The following is a 15,464-nucleotide window of genomic DNA, read 5'->3' on the forward strand; positions in this document are numbered from 1 at the left end:
CGTTATACATAATTATTTGACAATTTTTGAAGTTATATCAAACCCTGTCTGAGAGACATTCAACTGTAAGTGAACGTAGTTTTAAAATCAGGCGTTAAAACTCGTGCACTCACACTATTTTGCAACATCATATACATCATAATTATTACAAAATTATATCATTATATCGCAATTAATATTCACTTGTAAATGAAAAGTAAACCCACACATTAGTTTATTACGGTGGTATGTTTAGGACATGCAATTATTTTTTAGGATTAAATTATCTTGAGCGATCAACATCTTATTTCGTGCGCACGACATCTTATCTTGAGCGATCAACATCTTATCTCGAGCGATCAACATCTTATCTTGAGCGATCAACATCTTATCTTGAGCGATCAACTTCTTATTTCGTGCGCACGACATCTTATCTTGAGCGATCAGCATCTTAACTCGTGCGCACGACATCTTATCTTGAGCGATCAACATCTTATCTCGAGCGATCAACATGTTATCTTGAGCGATCAACATATTATCTTGAGCGATCAACATCTTATCTCGAGCGATCAACATATTATCTTGAGCGATCAACATTTTATTTTGTGCGCACGACATCTTATCTTGAGCGATCAACATCTTATCTCGAGCGATCAACATATTATCTTGAGCGATCAACATCTTATCTTGAGCGATCAGCATCTTATCTCGTGCGCACGACATCTTATCTTGAGCGATCAACATATTATCTTGAGCGATCAACATCTTATTTCGTGCGCACGACATCTTTTCTTGAGCGATCAACATCTTATCTCGAGCGATCAACATATTATCTCGAGCGATCAACATCTTATCTTGAGCGATCAACATATTATCTTGAGCGATCAACATCTTATTTCGAGCGATCAACATATTATCTTGAGCGATCAACATATTATCTTGAGCGATCAACATCTTTTCTCGGTCATCTTATCAATATCTGTTAAGGACCTTTGTGTGAATTCAGATCGTTAGTAAAAACATACGGCTGCCACCGTTTTTGTTTTTATTTAGATTATACTTATAACCGTTTCACATGTTTGCAGGGTTAGACATTTAAATACGGAAACTGATAAAATAGGCAGCAAAAAATCAGTGATGATGCAAAGAAATAAATTTAAGTCCTTGACAAAAAAAAATAGTATGTAGGCTTCGCTATGGAAGCCCTGGAGGGACAATTGATTTCCGTACTTCCCACTTCTGACTTCTAATTTTTGCACTTCTCACTTCCAACTTCTTGACTTCCTACTTCCTACTTCTAACTTCCGCACTTTTGACTTCTAACTTCCACACTTCTGACTTCCAACTTCCTGACTTTCGACTTCTGATTTAAAACTTTCACACTTCTTACTTCCGACATTTGACTTCTTACTTCCTTCTTCTAACTTTCGCACTTTTGACTTCCTACTTCCTACTTCTAACTTCCACACTTCTGACTTCCAACTTCCCGACTTTTGACTTCTGATTTCCAACTTCCACACTTCTTACTTCCGACTTTTGACTTCTTACTTCCTTCTTCTAACTTTCGCACTTTTGACTTCTAACTTCGCACTTCTGACTTCCAGCTTCCTGACTTCATACTTCCGATTTCCAACTTCCACACTTCTTACTCCCGACTTCCAAAAAAGGAAAATTGGCAGTCAGAAGTGCTGAAGTTGGAAGTCAGGAAGTTAGAAGTCAGAAGTGTGAAAGTTAGAAGTCAGAAGTGCGGTAGTTAGAAGAGGGAAGTAAGAAGTCAAGAAGTCGGAAGTAAGAAAAGTGGAAGTTGGAAATCAGAAGTCGAAAGGCAGGAAGTTAGACGTCAGAAGTGCGGAAGTTAGAAGTCAGAAGTGCGGAAGTTAGAAGAGGGAAGTAAGAAGTCAAAAAGTCGGAAGTAAGAAGTGTGGAAGTTGGAAACCAGAATCGAAAGTCTGGAAGTTAGAAGTGTGGAAGTTAGAAGTCAGAAGTGCGAAAGTTAATAGAAGGAAGTAAGAAGTCGGAAGTAAGAAATGTGGAAGTTTGAAATCAGAAGTCGAAAGTCAGGAAGTTGGAAGTCAGAAGTGTGGAAGTTAGAAGTCAGAAGTGCGGAAGTTAGAAGTAGGAAGTCAAGAAGTTGGAAGTGAGAAGTGCTAAAGTTAGAAGTCAGAAGTGGGAAGTACGAAAATCAATTGTCCCTCCAGGGCTTCCATACATCGCCCATAAATTAAACGATTTTCCTTGTTTCCCTTAATTCATACATGCAACTTTTCTGCGCGAATTTATCAGTCGAACTGAAATTTGTTGCTGTTCTAACATGCAGTATGCATCATAGGTTATGTTCATTTGATTTTGAAGATAGGATGACCAACTGATGTGATAAACTTGTACATGTACTTGTGGGAAGTTTAAATAACAGCGGAATAGGCGGGACCCTAATTAACAACTTGTCCGTATGTTTTACTGATGACCTAAATGCACACACAAAGGGCCTTAATATATATAAATAAGATGTCGTGCGCTCGAGATAAGATGTTGATCGCACAAGATAAGATGTTGATCGCTCAAGATAATATGTTGATCGCTCGAGATAAGATGTTGATCGCTCAAGATAATATGTTGATCGCTCGAGATAAGATGTTGATCGCTCAAGATAAGATGTCGTGCTCACGAAATAAGATGTTGATCGCTCGAGTTAAGATGTTGATCGCTCAAGATAATATGTTGATCGCTCAAGAAAATATGTTGATCGCTCGATATAAGATGTTGATCGCTCAAGATGATATGTTGATCGCTCAAGATAAGATATTGATCGCTCAAGATAAGATGTTGATAGCTCGATATAAGATGTTGATCGCTCAAGATAGTATGTTGATCGCTCAAGATAAGATGTTGATCGCTCAAGATAAAATGTTGATCGCTCAAGATGATATGCTGATCGCTCGAGATAAGATGTCGTGCGCACGAGATAAGATGTTGATCGCTCAAGATAATATGTTGATCGCTGAAGATAATATGTTGATCGCTCGAGATAATATGTTGATCGCTCGAGATAAGATGTTGATCGCTCAAGATAAGATGTTGTGCGCACGAGATAATATGTTGGTCGCTCGAGATAAGATGTCGTGCGCACGAGATAAGATGTTGATCGCTCAAGATAAGATGTCGTGCGCACGAGATAATTTAATCTTAAAAAAAAAAAAATAACATATGTCCTAAAAAAAACCACCATAGTTTATGCACAATAAGTGAATAATAAATTATTCAGTGTAAAGTAGATACAATTTAAGGGAAAATGAAAACCAAATACTGATAATATTATTAAAATTTTACATGCTTCTAGCATTGATTTATCCCAGTCTCCTATTTCATTGCTCATACGGCTAAACATCAGATATCCTAAACGATGGGAACATCAAAATTAATTTTTCAGTTCAATCTCTGCAATACCCGTGTTTCAGAACATTCATTTTAAAGCTTTAAGTCACTGCAATGTCCATTTTCGAGATGAAAGATGCTTGTATCTTAGTACTGTATAAATGATATTTTCTTTATCAAAGCTGTCCCAGACAACTGAAATCTCATGCCAGAAATAAAAGAATGATATGGAATCTTTGAAAGGTGAAAGTGTTGCGTTTTAAAACAATTGGATAAATAATGAAAACTAACAACTGAAAATTGGGTTATATGGCCTAATTTTAGTAAATGAACCAGCAGGGGAGCCATCTGATCTAGTCGCGTAATGGAGGACAGGTTCTTGAACACTAATTTTCACTTGGCATGGCCACAGAGGTCTGAATGTCTAAATTAAAGCTGGATTCTGTTTAAATTTCATTGTGGATGTATTGTTGACATTTTGGACAAAATGGGAGAGTAGGTTGTCCGATTTATATAGAATATCCTACCATCGTGCTGCTATCTACCCAACGAACTTTTTTAAATAGGCGATGGACAAGGATAAGAGATGATTACAATATATACCTAGGAATGACTACCAACGTGTCTATTGCAATGAATAACTGAAGACTGTGTGGCGCAGCTAGAGCTTGACTAAAAGATGTGTTACATGTATCAGAGACTGCTTTGTGGAACCATTGATATTTTCTTTTTTGCCATACAAACTGTGAAATAATGAATTAAAAAGAGAACTAACAAAAATTAATACGATAACCATGATAGCTCTACGCTGTTATTCTTTATGCTACCAACAACATACTCAGCTAATTAACATGCGGTAGTTCAATATATAATGAAATATGTTGGCTAAGATACTAGTACATGTGTTTTATTTTGAAACGCTAAGTAAATCAATTAACATGTTTTACAGGAGTCAAGAGATTGTGCATCATCACCTGTTGTAGCAATCTTAATGCACAATCATCTACACTTGATAAAGCAGTATATCTTTCCACCATCGCAAAGATGAATGTGTGGGAACAGCATCTGCAATGCACCGTCAAAACAACGCTTTTGTGGTATCTATGCAATTGAGGCAATGGAGGATAAAAAACAAGGGCTGATGTGATAATAACATGATGGTAGCCTTATAATAGTATAAATGAGAGTTGTTATGATGATGATAGACTGGAGAGCTCTCGTTGTAATAAAGCATCGGTTTTCTCTTCTGGTTATTCAGTTTTGAGTATTCTTTATGGCAACTTCAGCATGAATATTTTAATTTCGAGTTATGTTTACTTAGTAAAAATATTGGGATAATATGTCAAAATTTCGAGTTACCTCTACATTTTGCGAAACTTCGAATTTGTATGTCGAAATTATGACTCAATCAAACCGAGTCTGCTATTATTCTTCTTGGTTGCATTCTTTGCTTCCAAAGTATATTTTTACAGGTTTTATTGATAAATCTCTTTCTTCTTTCAAGGAAACAAATTAATTACAGCACGAAAATAACTTAAACGCTTTAATAGAAATTAAGTTTTATGTTACACCTGTTTGGAAGCAGTGGATACAGAGTTTTGGTACTTTATCGGATTCGTCAAAGCCATTAGCATACTCGCTTAGCTCAATAGAGACAGCGCTGATAAACTGATAGCGGGGTCGTGTGTTCGATCCCAGGGCGTGGCGTATATTCTTTGTGACGATATAACAAAAGGCATTATTTATGAAATCATTCATTCGCCATGGAGAATATTGCGTTTATTTGCGGAGAACAGGACGCAAAACCCAAAACAAACAAAAAAGTTGTATTACCAGTCCACTGAAGCCAACTGGTAATGGACATAATGCAAACTGATGGTGACTTTTAATGGTCCCCTTGATAAAACTAAAAATTAAACATTTATGCTTATGTAGTGAGCTGACACTTTTTCAAAATTTTAACAGCAACTAATACAGTGTTGTAGGCATATTTGAAGTGCTAACTTTTATCGGATTTATTCTTTATAGGTGGGGAGGGGACTGGGGGGGGGGGGGGGGGGGGGGGGGGTCCTTTATATAATTTATCATTCATGGTACCGGTATTATTCATATATTCATTCAGTTAGCAATTAATGAGTTTTGTTTCTCCTCACATATTATGCAGTAAGAAGTGTCTGACTCTAAAAATCGTGGCTGTCAAACAACATAATAATTAAATGTGGTTTATATCCATATAAACACACAAACATAGCATTCATTTCTTATATTTACATTTCTACGATAATGAGCTTCATATTTAAGTGATATGCTGTCAATGAGTATCAGAAAATCAAATTTCAAATATATTAAAGAATATTGATCATTTCAACATCTAAATAGAACAGCCAAAGAGACTAGCCCATGTTCATTTGTATCCGCGTTTAAATACCTTTAGACCAAGTGAAAAATTGTATAGTTATGTCGATTCAATTTTGATTTTTACTGACAGAAAAATTAGTTTAAGCTATATGTAATTCAATATACTTTTTGAAATTTTGGCGTCCAATTTTGAAAGAATTTTCAATCGACGTCATTTCGTTTATTTTTTTTATAAATGACGTCACATTGTGCGTGCAATGTGTAGCTTATTTCTATGAAAGACGTTCCTTCGAGTGTCAAATACGCTATATTCAAGAGCAGATCTGAAAAATTATTCTAACAGTGATTATGGGATTAAAGGTAATTATTATTCACAAAGAATCATTAGGTATATTTACAAGAATGATATCCTGTAACAAACCAAAATCACATTCTTACTGGGTTAATTATCATTTTTGGAAAGGTCATTTTGACATTCAAATGAACAGCTGATCTGACTGTTCATAAAGGTAAAAAGATACGCAATGTTTTTGCTTCAGTAATCCTGTAAATTTCTACAGCGTACACAACTAGCCGCAGACACTGTTTGGGGTCTAAAAGCAATAACTGTACTTTTTATATTAAGATCAAAATTTTCTATGAAAATAACAGTGAGACTTGAAGTTTGACTGGAATAAGTCACATATATTCTTTATCATTAAAATTCTGCCGCATTTATAAGCAATCTTTATTCTGTAAACCATTAAAATCACAAGAATGCAGTTAAACATACTATACAGGTTAACAAACTTTTAAACAGAGCATTTACACTGCGGTAAGATTGATAAACTGCATATGTTTTTATTGTTTATGGTTTTATTCTCGGAATACAGTTAAACAAGCTATACAGGTAAAGAAACAAGTGCGCTTTATTAAGATCGATAAAATGGTCTCAGTTAATTTGAAATTCAATTTTTACAAATACTTGTATATATAAAGACTTATTATAATGTTGAACTGGTATATTTTTATATATAAGACCGTATACGCTGTATAGTACTGTAAGTAACGAATATCTAAACATCTGAACGATGAACTGTGGTAAAGAAGACGATAAAGCAAAAGAAAACCTTGATTGATGTCTTTTACGCTCATTGAAATATTTTGATAAAAAAGTATACTGGGCTTCATTCATCCGATGCGCAGCAACATGACTTCAAAATTTACGTTGTAATCCTCTCTTACCAGTCCACGCTTCAACCGTTGCTTATCGCAGAATATACAGAGCTTGACCTGCTTCTTCTTTGTTTAACTTACAATCAAATAGAGTCATGTTAGAATAAAAGTTATATTCATAAAACATCTAACATTTATCTCATGTTGTTATCATAACATCGCTTGATTATGCTAACACCGTGCTACTATCATGTTATTATCAAAACAGCTATTGATTATGCTATCACCGTGCTACTATCATTATAGGTTAGAGACCACCAATTGTTTTCCCATAGACTTACATTGTAACATTATGAAACTGAAACTGAAACTGGTTTATTTGCTTAAACGCCTATTTCTACATTTAAAACATATTCAATGGCGTTTTACAATACAAGTTGAAATAAAATATTAAATATAAAATATTTTAAATAAGATTAATTAAAACGAATCAAATTAGCAATTATTAATTTAAAGTCAATGATAATACTATATTTTAAAATATTACTAACATACAATTATCACAGACAAACATTAAATTTCTATCACTGTCACCAGCATCATTGTTTAAAACTCAGTCAAAACTTAGAATAATGCAAAGTAGTCTCTGAAGAAATGCGTTTTCAACCTTTTCCTAAAGCAGTCAATTAAAGAACTTTGTCTGATGTTCAACGGCAAATTGTTCCACAACTTTGGCCCTATAGTACTAAAGCTTCTATCACTAAAAGTTTTTCGCTTGTTGAAAGGGACGATGTAACAGTCAACTGATGACTCCGAGGATCTGAGGGAGCGCTGGGGGATTTTCGGTGTTAAGAGTTCAATCAAATATGCAGGCGCATTTCCAACATGGCAATTGAACATGTACGTCAAGATCTTAAAGTTTATTCTGGCTTTGATCGGCAGCCAGTGCAAATCGTAGAGTGCCTGCTTAGAACTGTCTCTTCTTCTACGATTCAGAACTAACTTCGCACACATATTTTGAATGCGTTGCAGTTTTGCGATGTCACAATCAGAAATACCGTATAAAATAACATTACAGTAGTCTAAATGCGAAATAACCAGCGATAGCACTAAGGTTTCAGTTGCATCCTGAGTCAAATATTTGCGAATGTTTTTTATTCGGAAAAAATTCAACATTGCCGTTCTACACTTTATTTTTATATGCTCTTTGAAAGTTAAAGTTTCGTCCAAATAGGCCCCCAAATATCTGATGTTACTCTGTCTCTTGATTTTATCACCACAAATATCTATCTCGTGAATGTTTAACTTATTCAACTGAGGCGCACTTCCAAAGGCAATATGTTCAGTTTTTGAGGAATTCATTTTTAGTTTGTTACTGTTCATCCACTCATTTGAATCTGTAGCAAACTCCTCTAGTTCACCAATGGATTTAGCCTCGATGGATGGTTCGGGCTTAAAACGTGTGCTTGCGGTGTGGTCGTCGGCAAAGCCAAAGACGGAAATGGACGGGGGAACAATGTCAAAAATCGTTCCTGCGTACGTGAGATAGAGCCACGGCCCTAAACAGCTTCCCTGGGGGACACTACACGTAAGCTCACGTGCTGATGACACTGTTTGATTCACACTCACGCGGCAGCTCCGTGGCCTCAGATATGAGTTCAACCAGTCCAATGCAACACCAGAGACACCATACTGACATTTCAAAACGTCCAAAAGAATATCGTGATCTACCGTATCAAAAGCTGCACTAAGGTCTAATGCTATCAATGCAGTCACTTCATTATGGCGTGTACGGCCTTCCATACATCGAAACATGTATATCTAATTACAAGTTTTTCAAGAATTATCTTAGTTCTACCAAAATATCGGACGAAAAACATATGAATAGTGATACATTATTTAAGTATTTTTCGTGTGAATGAGATGACCCCCTGTTTACATCATTGACATGGCGGGAGAAATTCGTTTGATAAAACTGTTTTTCAATACACATGAAATGTAGCAAATTTTGTCAAAATGTATAATAAAATACTGTAAATGCAGTGAAAACATATCAATTTTGAAAAAATAATCACTTCCTGGGTTTGTTTACATGACTGACCAATCAGAACGCACAGACGTTACCTTATTCCCAGGTATACACTTACCTCATTCCCAGAAAGTTCCCTGTACTTTTTTGAATTGGTGGTCTCTGACCGTTATTATCAAAACAGCTCTTGATTATGCTATCACCGTGCTACTATCATGTTATTATCAAAACATCACTTGATTATGCAACCACCGTACTACTATCATGTTATTAATACAACAACTCTTGATTATGCTACCACCGTACTACGATCATGTTTTTATAAAAACAGCTCTTGATTATGCTATCACCGTGCTACTATCATGTTATTATCACAACATCACTTCATTATGCTACCACCGTTCTACTATCATGTTATTATAAAAACAGCTCTTGATTATGCTATCACCGTGCTACTATCATGTTATTATCACAACATCACTTCATTATGCTACCACCGAACTACTATCATGTTATTATCACAACATCACTTGATGATGCTACCACCGTACTACTATCATGTTATTATCACAACAGCACTTGATGATGCTACCACCGTACTACTATCATGTTATTATCACAACAGCACTTGATGATGCTACCACCGAACTACTATCATGTTATTATCACAACATCACTTGATGATGCTACCACCGTACTACTATCATGTTATTATCACAACAGCACTTGATGATGCTACCACCGTACTACTATCATGTTATTATCACAACAGCACTTGATGATGCTACCGCCATACTACTATCAGGTTATTATCACAACATCACTTGATTATGCTACCGCCATACTACTATCATGTTATTATCACAACATGACTTGATTATGCTACTACCATACTACTATAATGTTATTAGCAAAACAGCTCTAGATTATGCTATCATCAAACTATCATCATGTTATCACGAAATCTCTTGATAATTATTTTATCAACATAAACACTATATTTATGTGAAACAATACGGGATTTCGTAAGTTTTACTGACTATTTATTGTTAGACATCTGACATCTGATTTCATAGTATTACTTGCGATGCAAATAGATGCTTTTATAGCTATACCATATTTGAAACAGGTAAAGAGGTCGATACCAACTGTAGAAGGGTCAACAAAGTATTGTATTTTCATTTTGGGTGGGACGAAGCAGAATTTCGGGAGCTGTATCAGAAAACAATAACAGCAAACAAAAAGCAACAAAAAAAAAAAAAAAAAAAAAAAAAACACAAAAAATACAAAAACAAAAAACAAGTTGGGCTGTATAAGTTTCATTGTTTACTGTTGAAACATGAAGAAACAAAAGAACCTTTTCGGGTATTTACTGAACACCCCTTTTAGAGATTGGAATTATAATGCCTTACAAGTGTCACTAGAAGACACACGTTCTTATGTTATTAATATTCCGTCTAAGACTTTAAAGATAAACGCCAAAATGAAATGCATCATTAATTGTCGCACTTAGGCTGTTATCAAAGTTTCAATCTCGTATTCTCATTGCACGTTTTCAATCTATATCTTCATTATTTTTTTCAGCTGTACTTGTCACTAAGTATTATGTATTCTATAATATTTACATTGACAATAAACATAGACTACAGTATTTTTTCTCTAAAATATTGTTACTTTAAAATGTACAGTGACGTAAAAAGGAACTTTCAAACAATTTGAATACATTACCATACATTACCGATTTATTCACAAGAAATGGCTGTAATTATTATGATTAGGTAAATGGAATGATTTACCTCGATAGTGTTATATTCCCGTCCGCTTGAAATCCTCAAATAATCAGTCAGTGTTATTTTCTGAACTTTCCACGATAGCGGCAAGGTCGGAAATGATTAAAGCCAATAAAAGAAGAGTCGAAATTTAAATCCTTATGCAGAAACCCAGTTCTGTTTAAAACATATAACCATTTGTATCAAAGGTAAATGTTTGAACGTTTTGATACAAATTATGTCTGTATCTCAAATGACATGACATACTAATAATTCAACTTTGATACTTCCGATGAACTAATTTTTACCTGCCTAAATTTCTAATAAGTCAAAATATCTGTCTGATCCAATAAATTAATATAACACGTTCCATGTTTGGATAACATTATCCAAGTTAAATAGTATCCTGGATCTGATAACTGTTTCTGAATTCTTTAATTCCTCAAAAGTTTGATGGTATAAGAGCTCACTGCCGCATAACATCGAGAGAACAAGCGTCTTGCTTATGTAGCTATCAGAGAGGTAAAAATTTCAACACACGTAGATATTGGCAATAAGTATCAAATAACACTAACCCAATAAATTATTTGCGTTTTAAAATTGTTAAAAGTATGCTCAACAGATGTTTGATAAACAATGTGCTGATTTTATTACTTTCTAACCTTTTATATTCCCGATGCTCACTTTAAAACATACCAAAATTGTACATTCATAAAATAATGGAATAATTAGCTTCATTATATTCTATTTGATAACCACTGTTTAGGCAGATTGTTGGTGTTAAAGATGGTTCTGTTTAGGCAATGTATGAGTTTAAAACTTTAACACCTGACCATTTGCACTTTCCGTTCTTCACGGAGCGCTTAATAAGTATTATGTTTAAAAATGATTTTCCATGACCAGCGCTAAATAAGGTTAAAGTTATTTCAGAATCGGTTTAAATAAACTTACTTTGTTTAGTATATAGGGAATGATGTTAACATGAGAAATATTGTATTATATTTGTAAAAGATACATATTGTGCCGGAATTCAATAGAAATGCAAGTTTGTAAAATTGTTGTTACCTCTTCTCTTATGATCGTTGTCCTAGAAATAGACGAAGTGTTGACCTACACGCAGTTCCAAAACTTGTTTCTGTTTTAAATTGTTAAAATACTAGTATCCCATCTGACTAAGTGGAATGTTATGATAAAAATGCATTGAAATTAAAAGAAATACATTGTACACCGCTTTTTAGATATTGTCATATAAAATGGAGGAAGTTATTTCCTTACAAAATTTTACAACTTATAAAACAACAATATATTTCTTATGAGGATCTAGCTCTATGTCTGGGTCTTTTTGTTCCTTAAATAAATCTCTTCTAGAAAATATACAGGAAATGAAAAAGAAATGTCATGATATACATGTATAGACTTTAAATTAACGTGTATGTCCACTTTTAAAAAGTCAGCTAGAAATTTACTAAACTTGTATATTGATAAGAAATCCGAAAATATTTGAATTTCAGTTTAATCTCAGCAATATTTGTGTTTCAGAACAATCATAATAAGGCTTTGCTTTTCGAGTCTTGCACTGTTTGCTTTTTAGTTCATTGCTACTGAAATTTATTGCGGTCTGGTCTCCTTAAAATGTTCGTGCTTTATATCTGTAACGGTAAGATTTTCATTAAAGCAGTTAAACTAAAAAATTGAAGTAAGAAATGTGAGACTGTTAAATTGATTAAAATATGAAAGCATTGCAAAATGAAAGTGTTGCATTTTAATACATTTGAATGAACAATGAAAAGTTACAACGGAAACTCGAGTAACAAAAAAAGCGCCCGTATGCCTATAAATGTTGCTTAAGATTAGAAGAAGAAAGATGTTTACGTATTGGATAAACGTTATGCATATTACAGAATACAGGCGGCATGCTATTGTTAATACAGCACGAACGAAAAATAACCCATTCTTTTACATTTTCAAATGTTTGAATTTTTTCTATTTTTAAGTATATAAACTGAGCAACAAAATTATGTACGAAATGTCACTTACTCTCGTTAAACGAAAGTACATTTGTTTTCGTTTGAAGCGCTAAGTAAATCAATAAAATTGTTTTACAGGAGTCAAATGATTGTGCGTCATCACCTGTTTTATCAATCTGAATGCACAATCAACACAATCTCATGTTGTTTTTCTTGATAAAGTTGAATAATTTATTGCATCAAATAGAAGAATATGTTGGAACAGCATCTGCAACGCACCATCATGACGACGCCTTTTTGATATCTACGCACATAAGAAAATGTTAGATAACACAAGTTTGTTGATTAAACTTTCATTAGATACGTAATGCAATACTGAAAAGTTCTGTTTATTTACTAAGTAAGACTGTCATTATGCAGGACTTATTCAACGTACACGGTCTTAAACAAAAACATACCATCCATATACAAGTACTCATTTGAATTGGATATCAAATTTAGGGAGGTCATTAAAACATATGCCTTTTATCATTCTTACTGCTGTGTAATTCTCCATTTAAAAGTTTGTTTACCTGTATAGTATGTTTAACTGCATTCTTGTTATTTTAATGGGTTACATCTAAGAATAAAGTTTTGCTCATAAATGCCACATATTTTACAGATAAAGAGTACGTGTGATTTATTTAAATCAAAGTCCCGCTGCTTTTTGCCAATCATAAATGATAATGAACTAAATGTTAAAACTTCATTTACAAGCTGTGTCAGTGACTAGTTATTTACGTTCCAGAAATTACAATGATAGTTTACTGAAGCAACAAAATTGCATACATTTTTGTTTTTTTACAACCAGTCTAATCAGCCGGCATTTGTCAAAAGGATCTTTCCAGAATAATCATTTGCCCAGTAAAACCTTTTTTGGTTACCGTTACACACAACTCAAAGAAACTGGCATTGGCATTGACTGACTAACACTTGCTATAACTTGGAATTATTTTGATATACAGTAGTTTTCATTGACTAGAAATGCTTCAAATGTGATATTTCTTTATCAAGGATATGTTAAAATGACAGGGAATATGTGTTTACTGTGTATTGCGCTTTTTACCGATATCCGCATGTGAAACAAACACTAATATTTTATTGTCGGCTTAAGTAACAAGTGGGATAGATTAGAATCGATCTTAAATTCCTCATACTCTAAGTAAAAGTATCCCTTTTGGCGATTATTATTTATTTCGGCCGAAGACCGGTATTGATTTCATCTTTACTTCCTGTTTATATCTTGGGTGGAGGTCATTTAACAGCTGATTATAACTGTACATTTTGATTGGTGGATGAAAAATTCCACAGGTTTCCGAATGGAATAAATAATATTTTCTTAAGGGGTATACAGGTGCTCTGAGCTGTATCGTAGACAGTATAAACCGTTTCAAGACTCCTGTGGAAATAGCTTATAAAACGTCATAAACATGAACCCCCTGCGGCAAGAGTTCAACTTTGCCACTCTGATACGGAGTGATCTCACGTAAACGATTTACGGTCAACACGTTCCCTGGTCAACTCGTCCTTAGTCAACTCGTCCCCATTTTTGTCATTTCGTATCCCTTGACGATTTCAAAAATGGTCATTCCGCCCCCAACACTTTTTGTCCCCACCTTTTCAGTCCTATTTTTGTCAAAGTTTCCTAGATTATGATTAATATAATTATGATGTAAAATATGTGTTCTGTGTAACATGTTCTACATGAAAAAAAAGAAAAGAAAAAAAAAACATGAAAATTTTACTTTACAAACTACATTTTGTTTTGCTTTATAAATATCCGATCATATGTAAAAGTGCAGAGTGCATTCACGTTTTGAACGAAGCTTTAAGCGTGCATTGACTAATGCGACCATGTATCCTTTTTTAAAGATACTTCTTGTTTCAGTATTATCAAATTCGGTTAATAAATAAAACATCGAACAGAAAATTTAAAAAATACATTTATTCTTATGTTAACTACAGTTGTCCGTTTCATAAATTGACACTAAAAGAAGTGGAAGCCATGCTATATATTTTTTAAAATCATACTCAAATTGAAATGCCAACAGTCATGTATTAGGAAACAGCCAAATCGTGTTAGCAAAGCTTCGAAACATTAGTTGAAAAATATTGACGTTGTCAGAACTCGTGTAAATTAGTTATTTTAGTATTTCTGTGATTTCTCTGCCACTGTTTTCAAACTAACTATACCGTGATATCATGAAAACCTTTATCAGACTATCGTAGAGAAGACACGCCACACTCATTTAATTTCATCTTTGGTTCATCTCAGGAAAGTTAACATTTCAATAATGGCACCTTGGTAATAAATTCTGTTTTAATACAGTTATGTGACGGATTTTATATCAGAATTCATTTGCATCCTTTTCAGATTCAAGACAAATCGTTTTCTTATTCAGACATGAACTAGAGTGAAAATGTAAAAGTAGCAGGAAATGTTTTAACCAAACCACTGGCATACACTAAGGAATTTGTACAGCAAGTAAGAATTAGAACGCTATTGAAGTGTACCCGTGTTCATTTTCTATCAAACTTTAACACACTTAAAAGAAAGTTTTGGTTTTACTGTGTGAAATATCAACTTATCAAAGTAATTCCTTTATTATTAACTAGTTAAACGAACACTTATTACACATGATATGTAGTAACCTACATGTAGAACATAACATTGTTACATATCTCCCACCGTTAAGAAACTAGTTAATTAAAAACATTTAATTTATTACTCTTGCTTCAACTGCTTTTTTGCTTGTTTGTTTTGGGTTTAAAGTCGTTTTTGCCAACTTTCCAACA

The 15,464-nt window shown here is 33.9% G+C and overlaps 1 protein-coding gene across 8 annotated transcripts in view; it reads right to left on the minus strand.

The window, feature by feature from the left end:
* LOC123564620 (FMRFamide receptor-like) overlaps positions 1-11,156 on the minus strand; it is a 105,208-nt gene extending 94,052 nt beyond the window's left edge. For all 8 annotated transcript variants that reach the window (XM_053537291.1, XM_053537292.1, XM_053537285.1 and 5 more), the window contains exon 1: positions 10,690-11,156. The gene's annotated coding sequence lies outside the window, so the exon portion shown is untranslated. The remainder of the gene's footprint in view (positions 1-10,689) is intronic.
* Positions 11,157-15,464: the final 4,308 nt, after the last annotated feature.

Source organism: Mercenaria mercenaria, chromosome 2, assembly GCF_021730395.1.
Source record: "Mercenaria mercenaria strain notata chromosome 2, MADL_Memer_1, whole genome shotgun sequence".
NCBI lineage: Eukaryota > Metazoa > Mollusca > Bivalvia > Venerida > Veneridae > Mercenaria > Mercenaria mercenaria.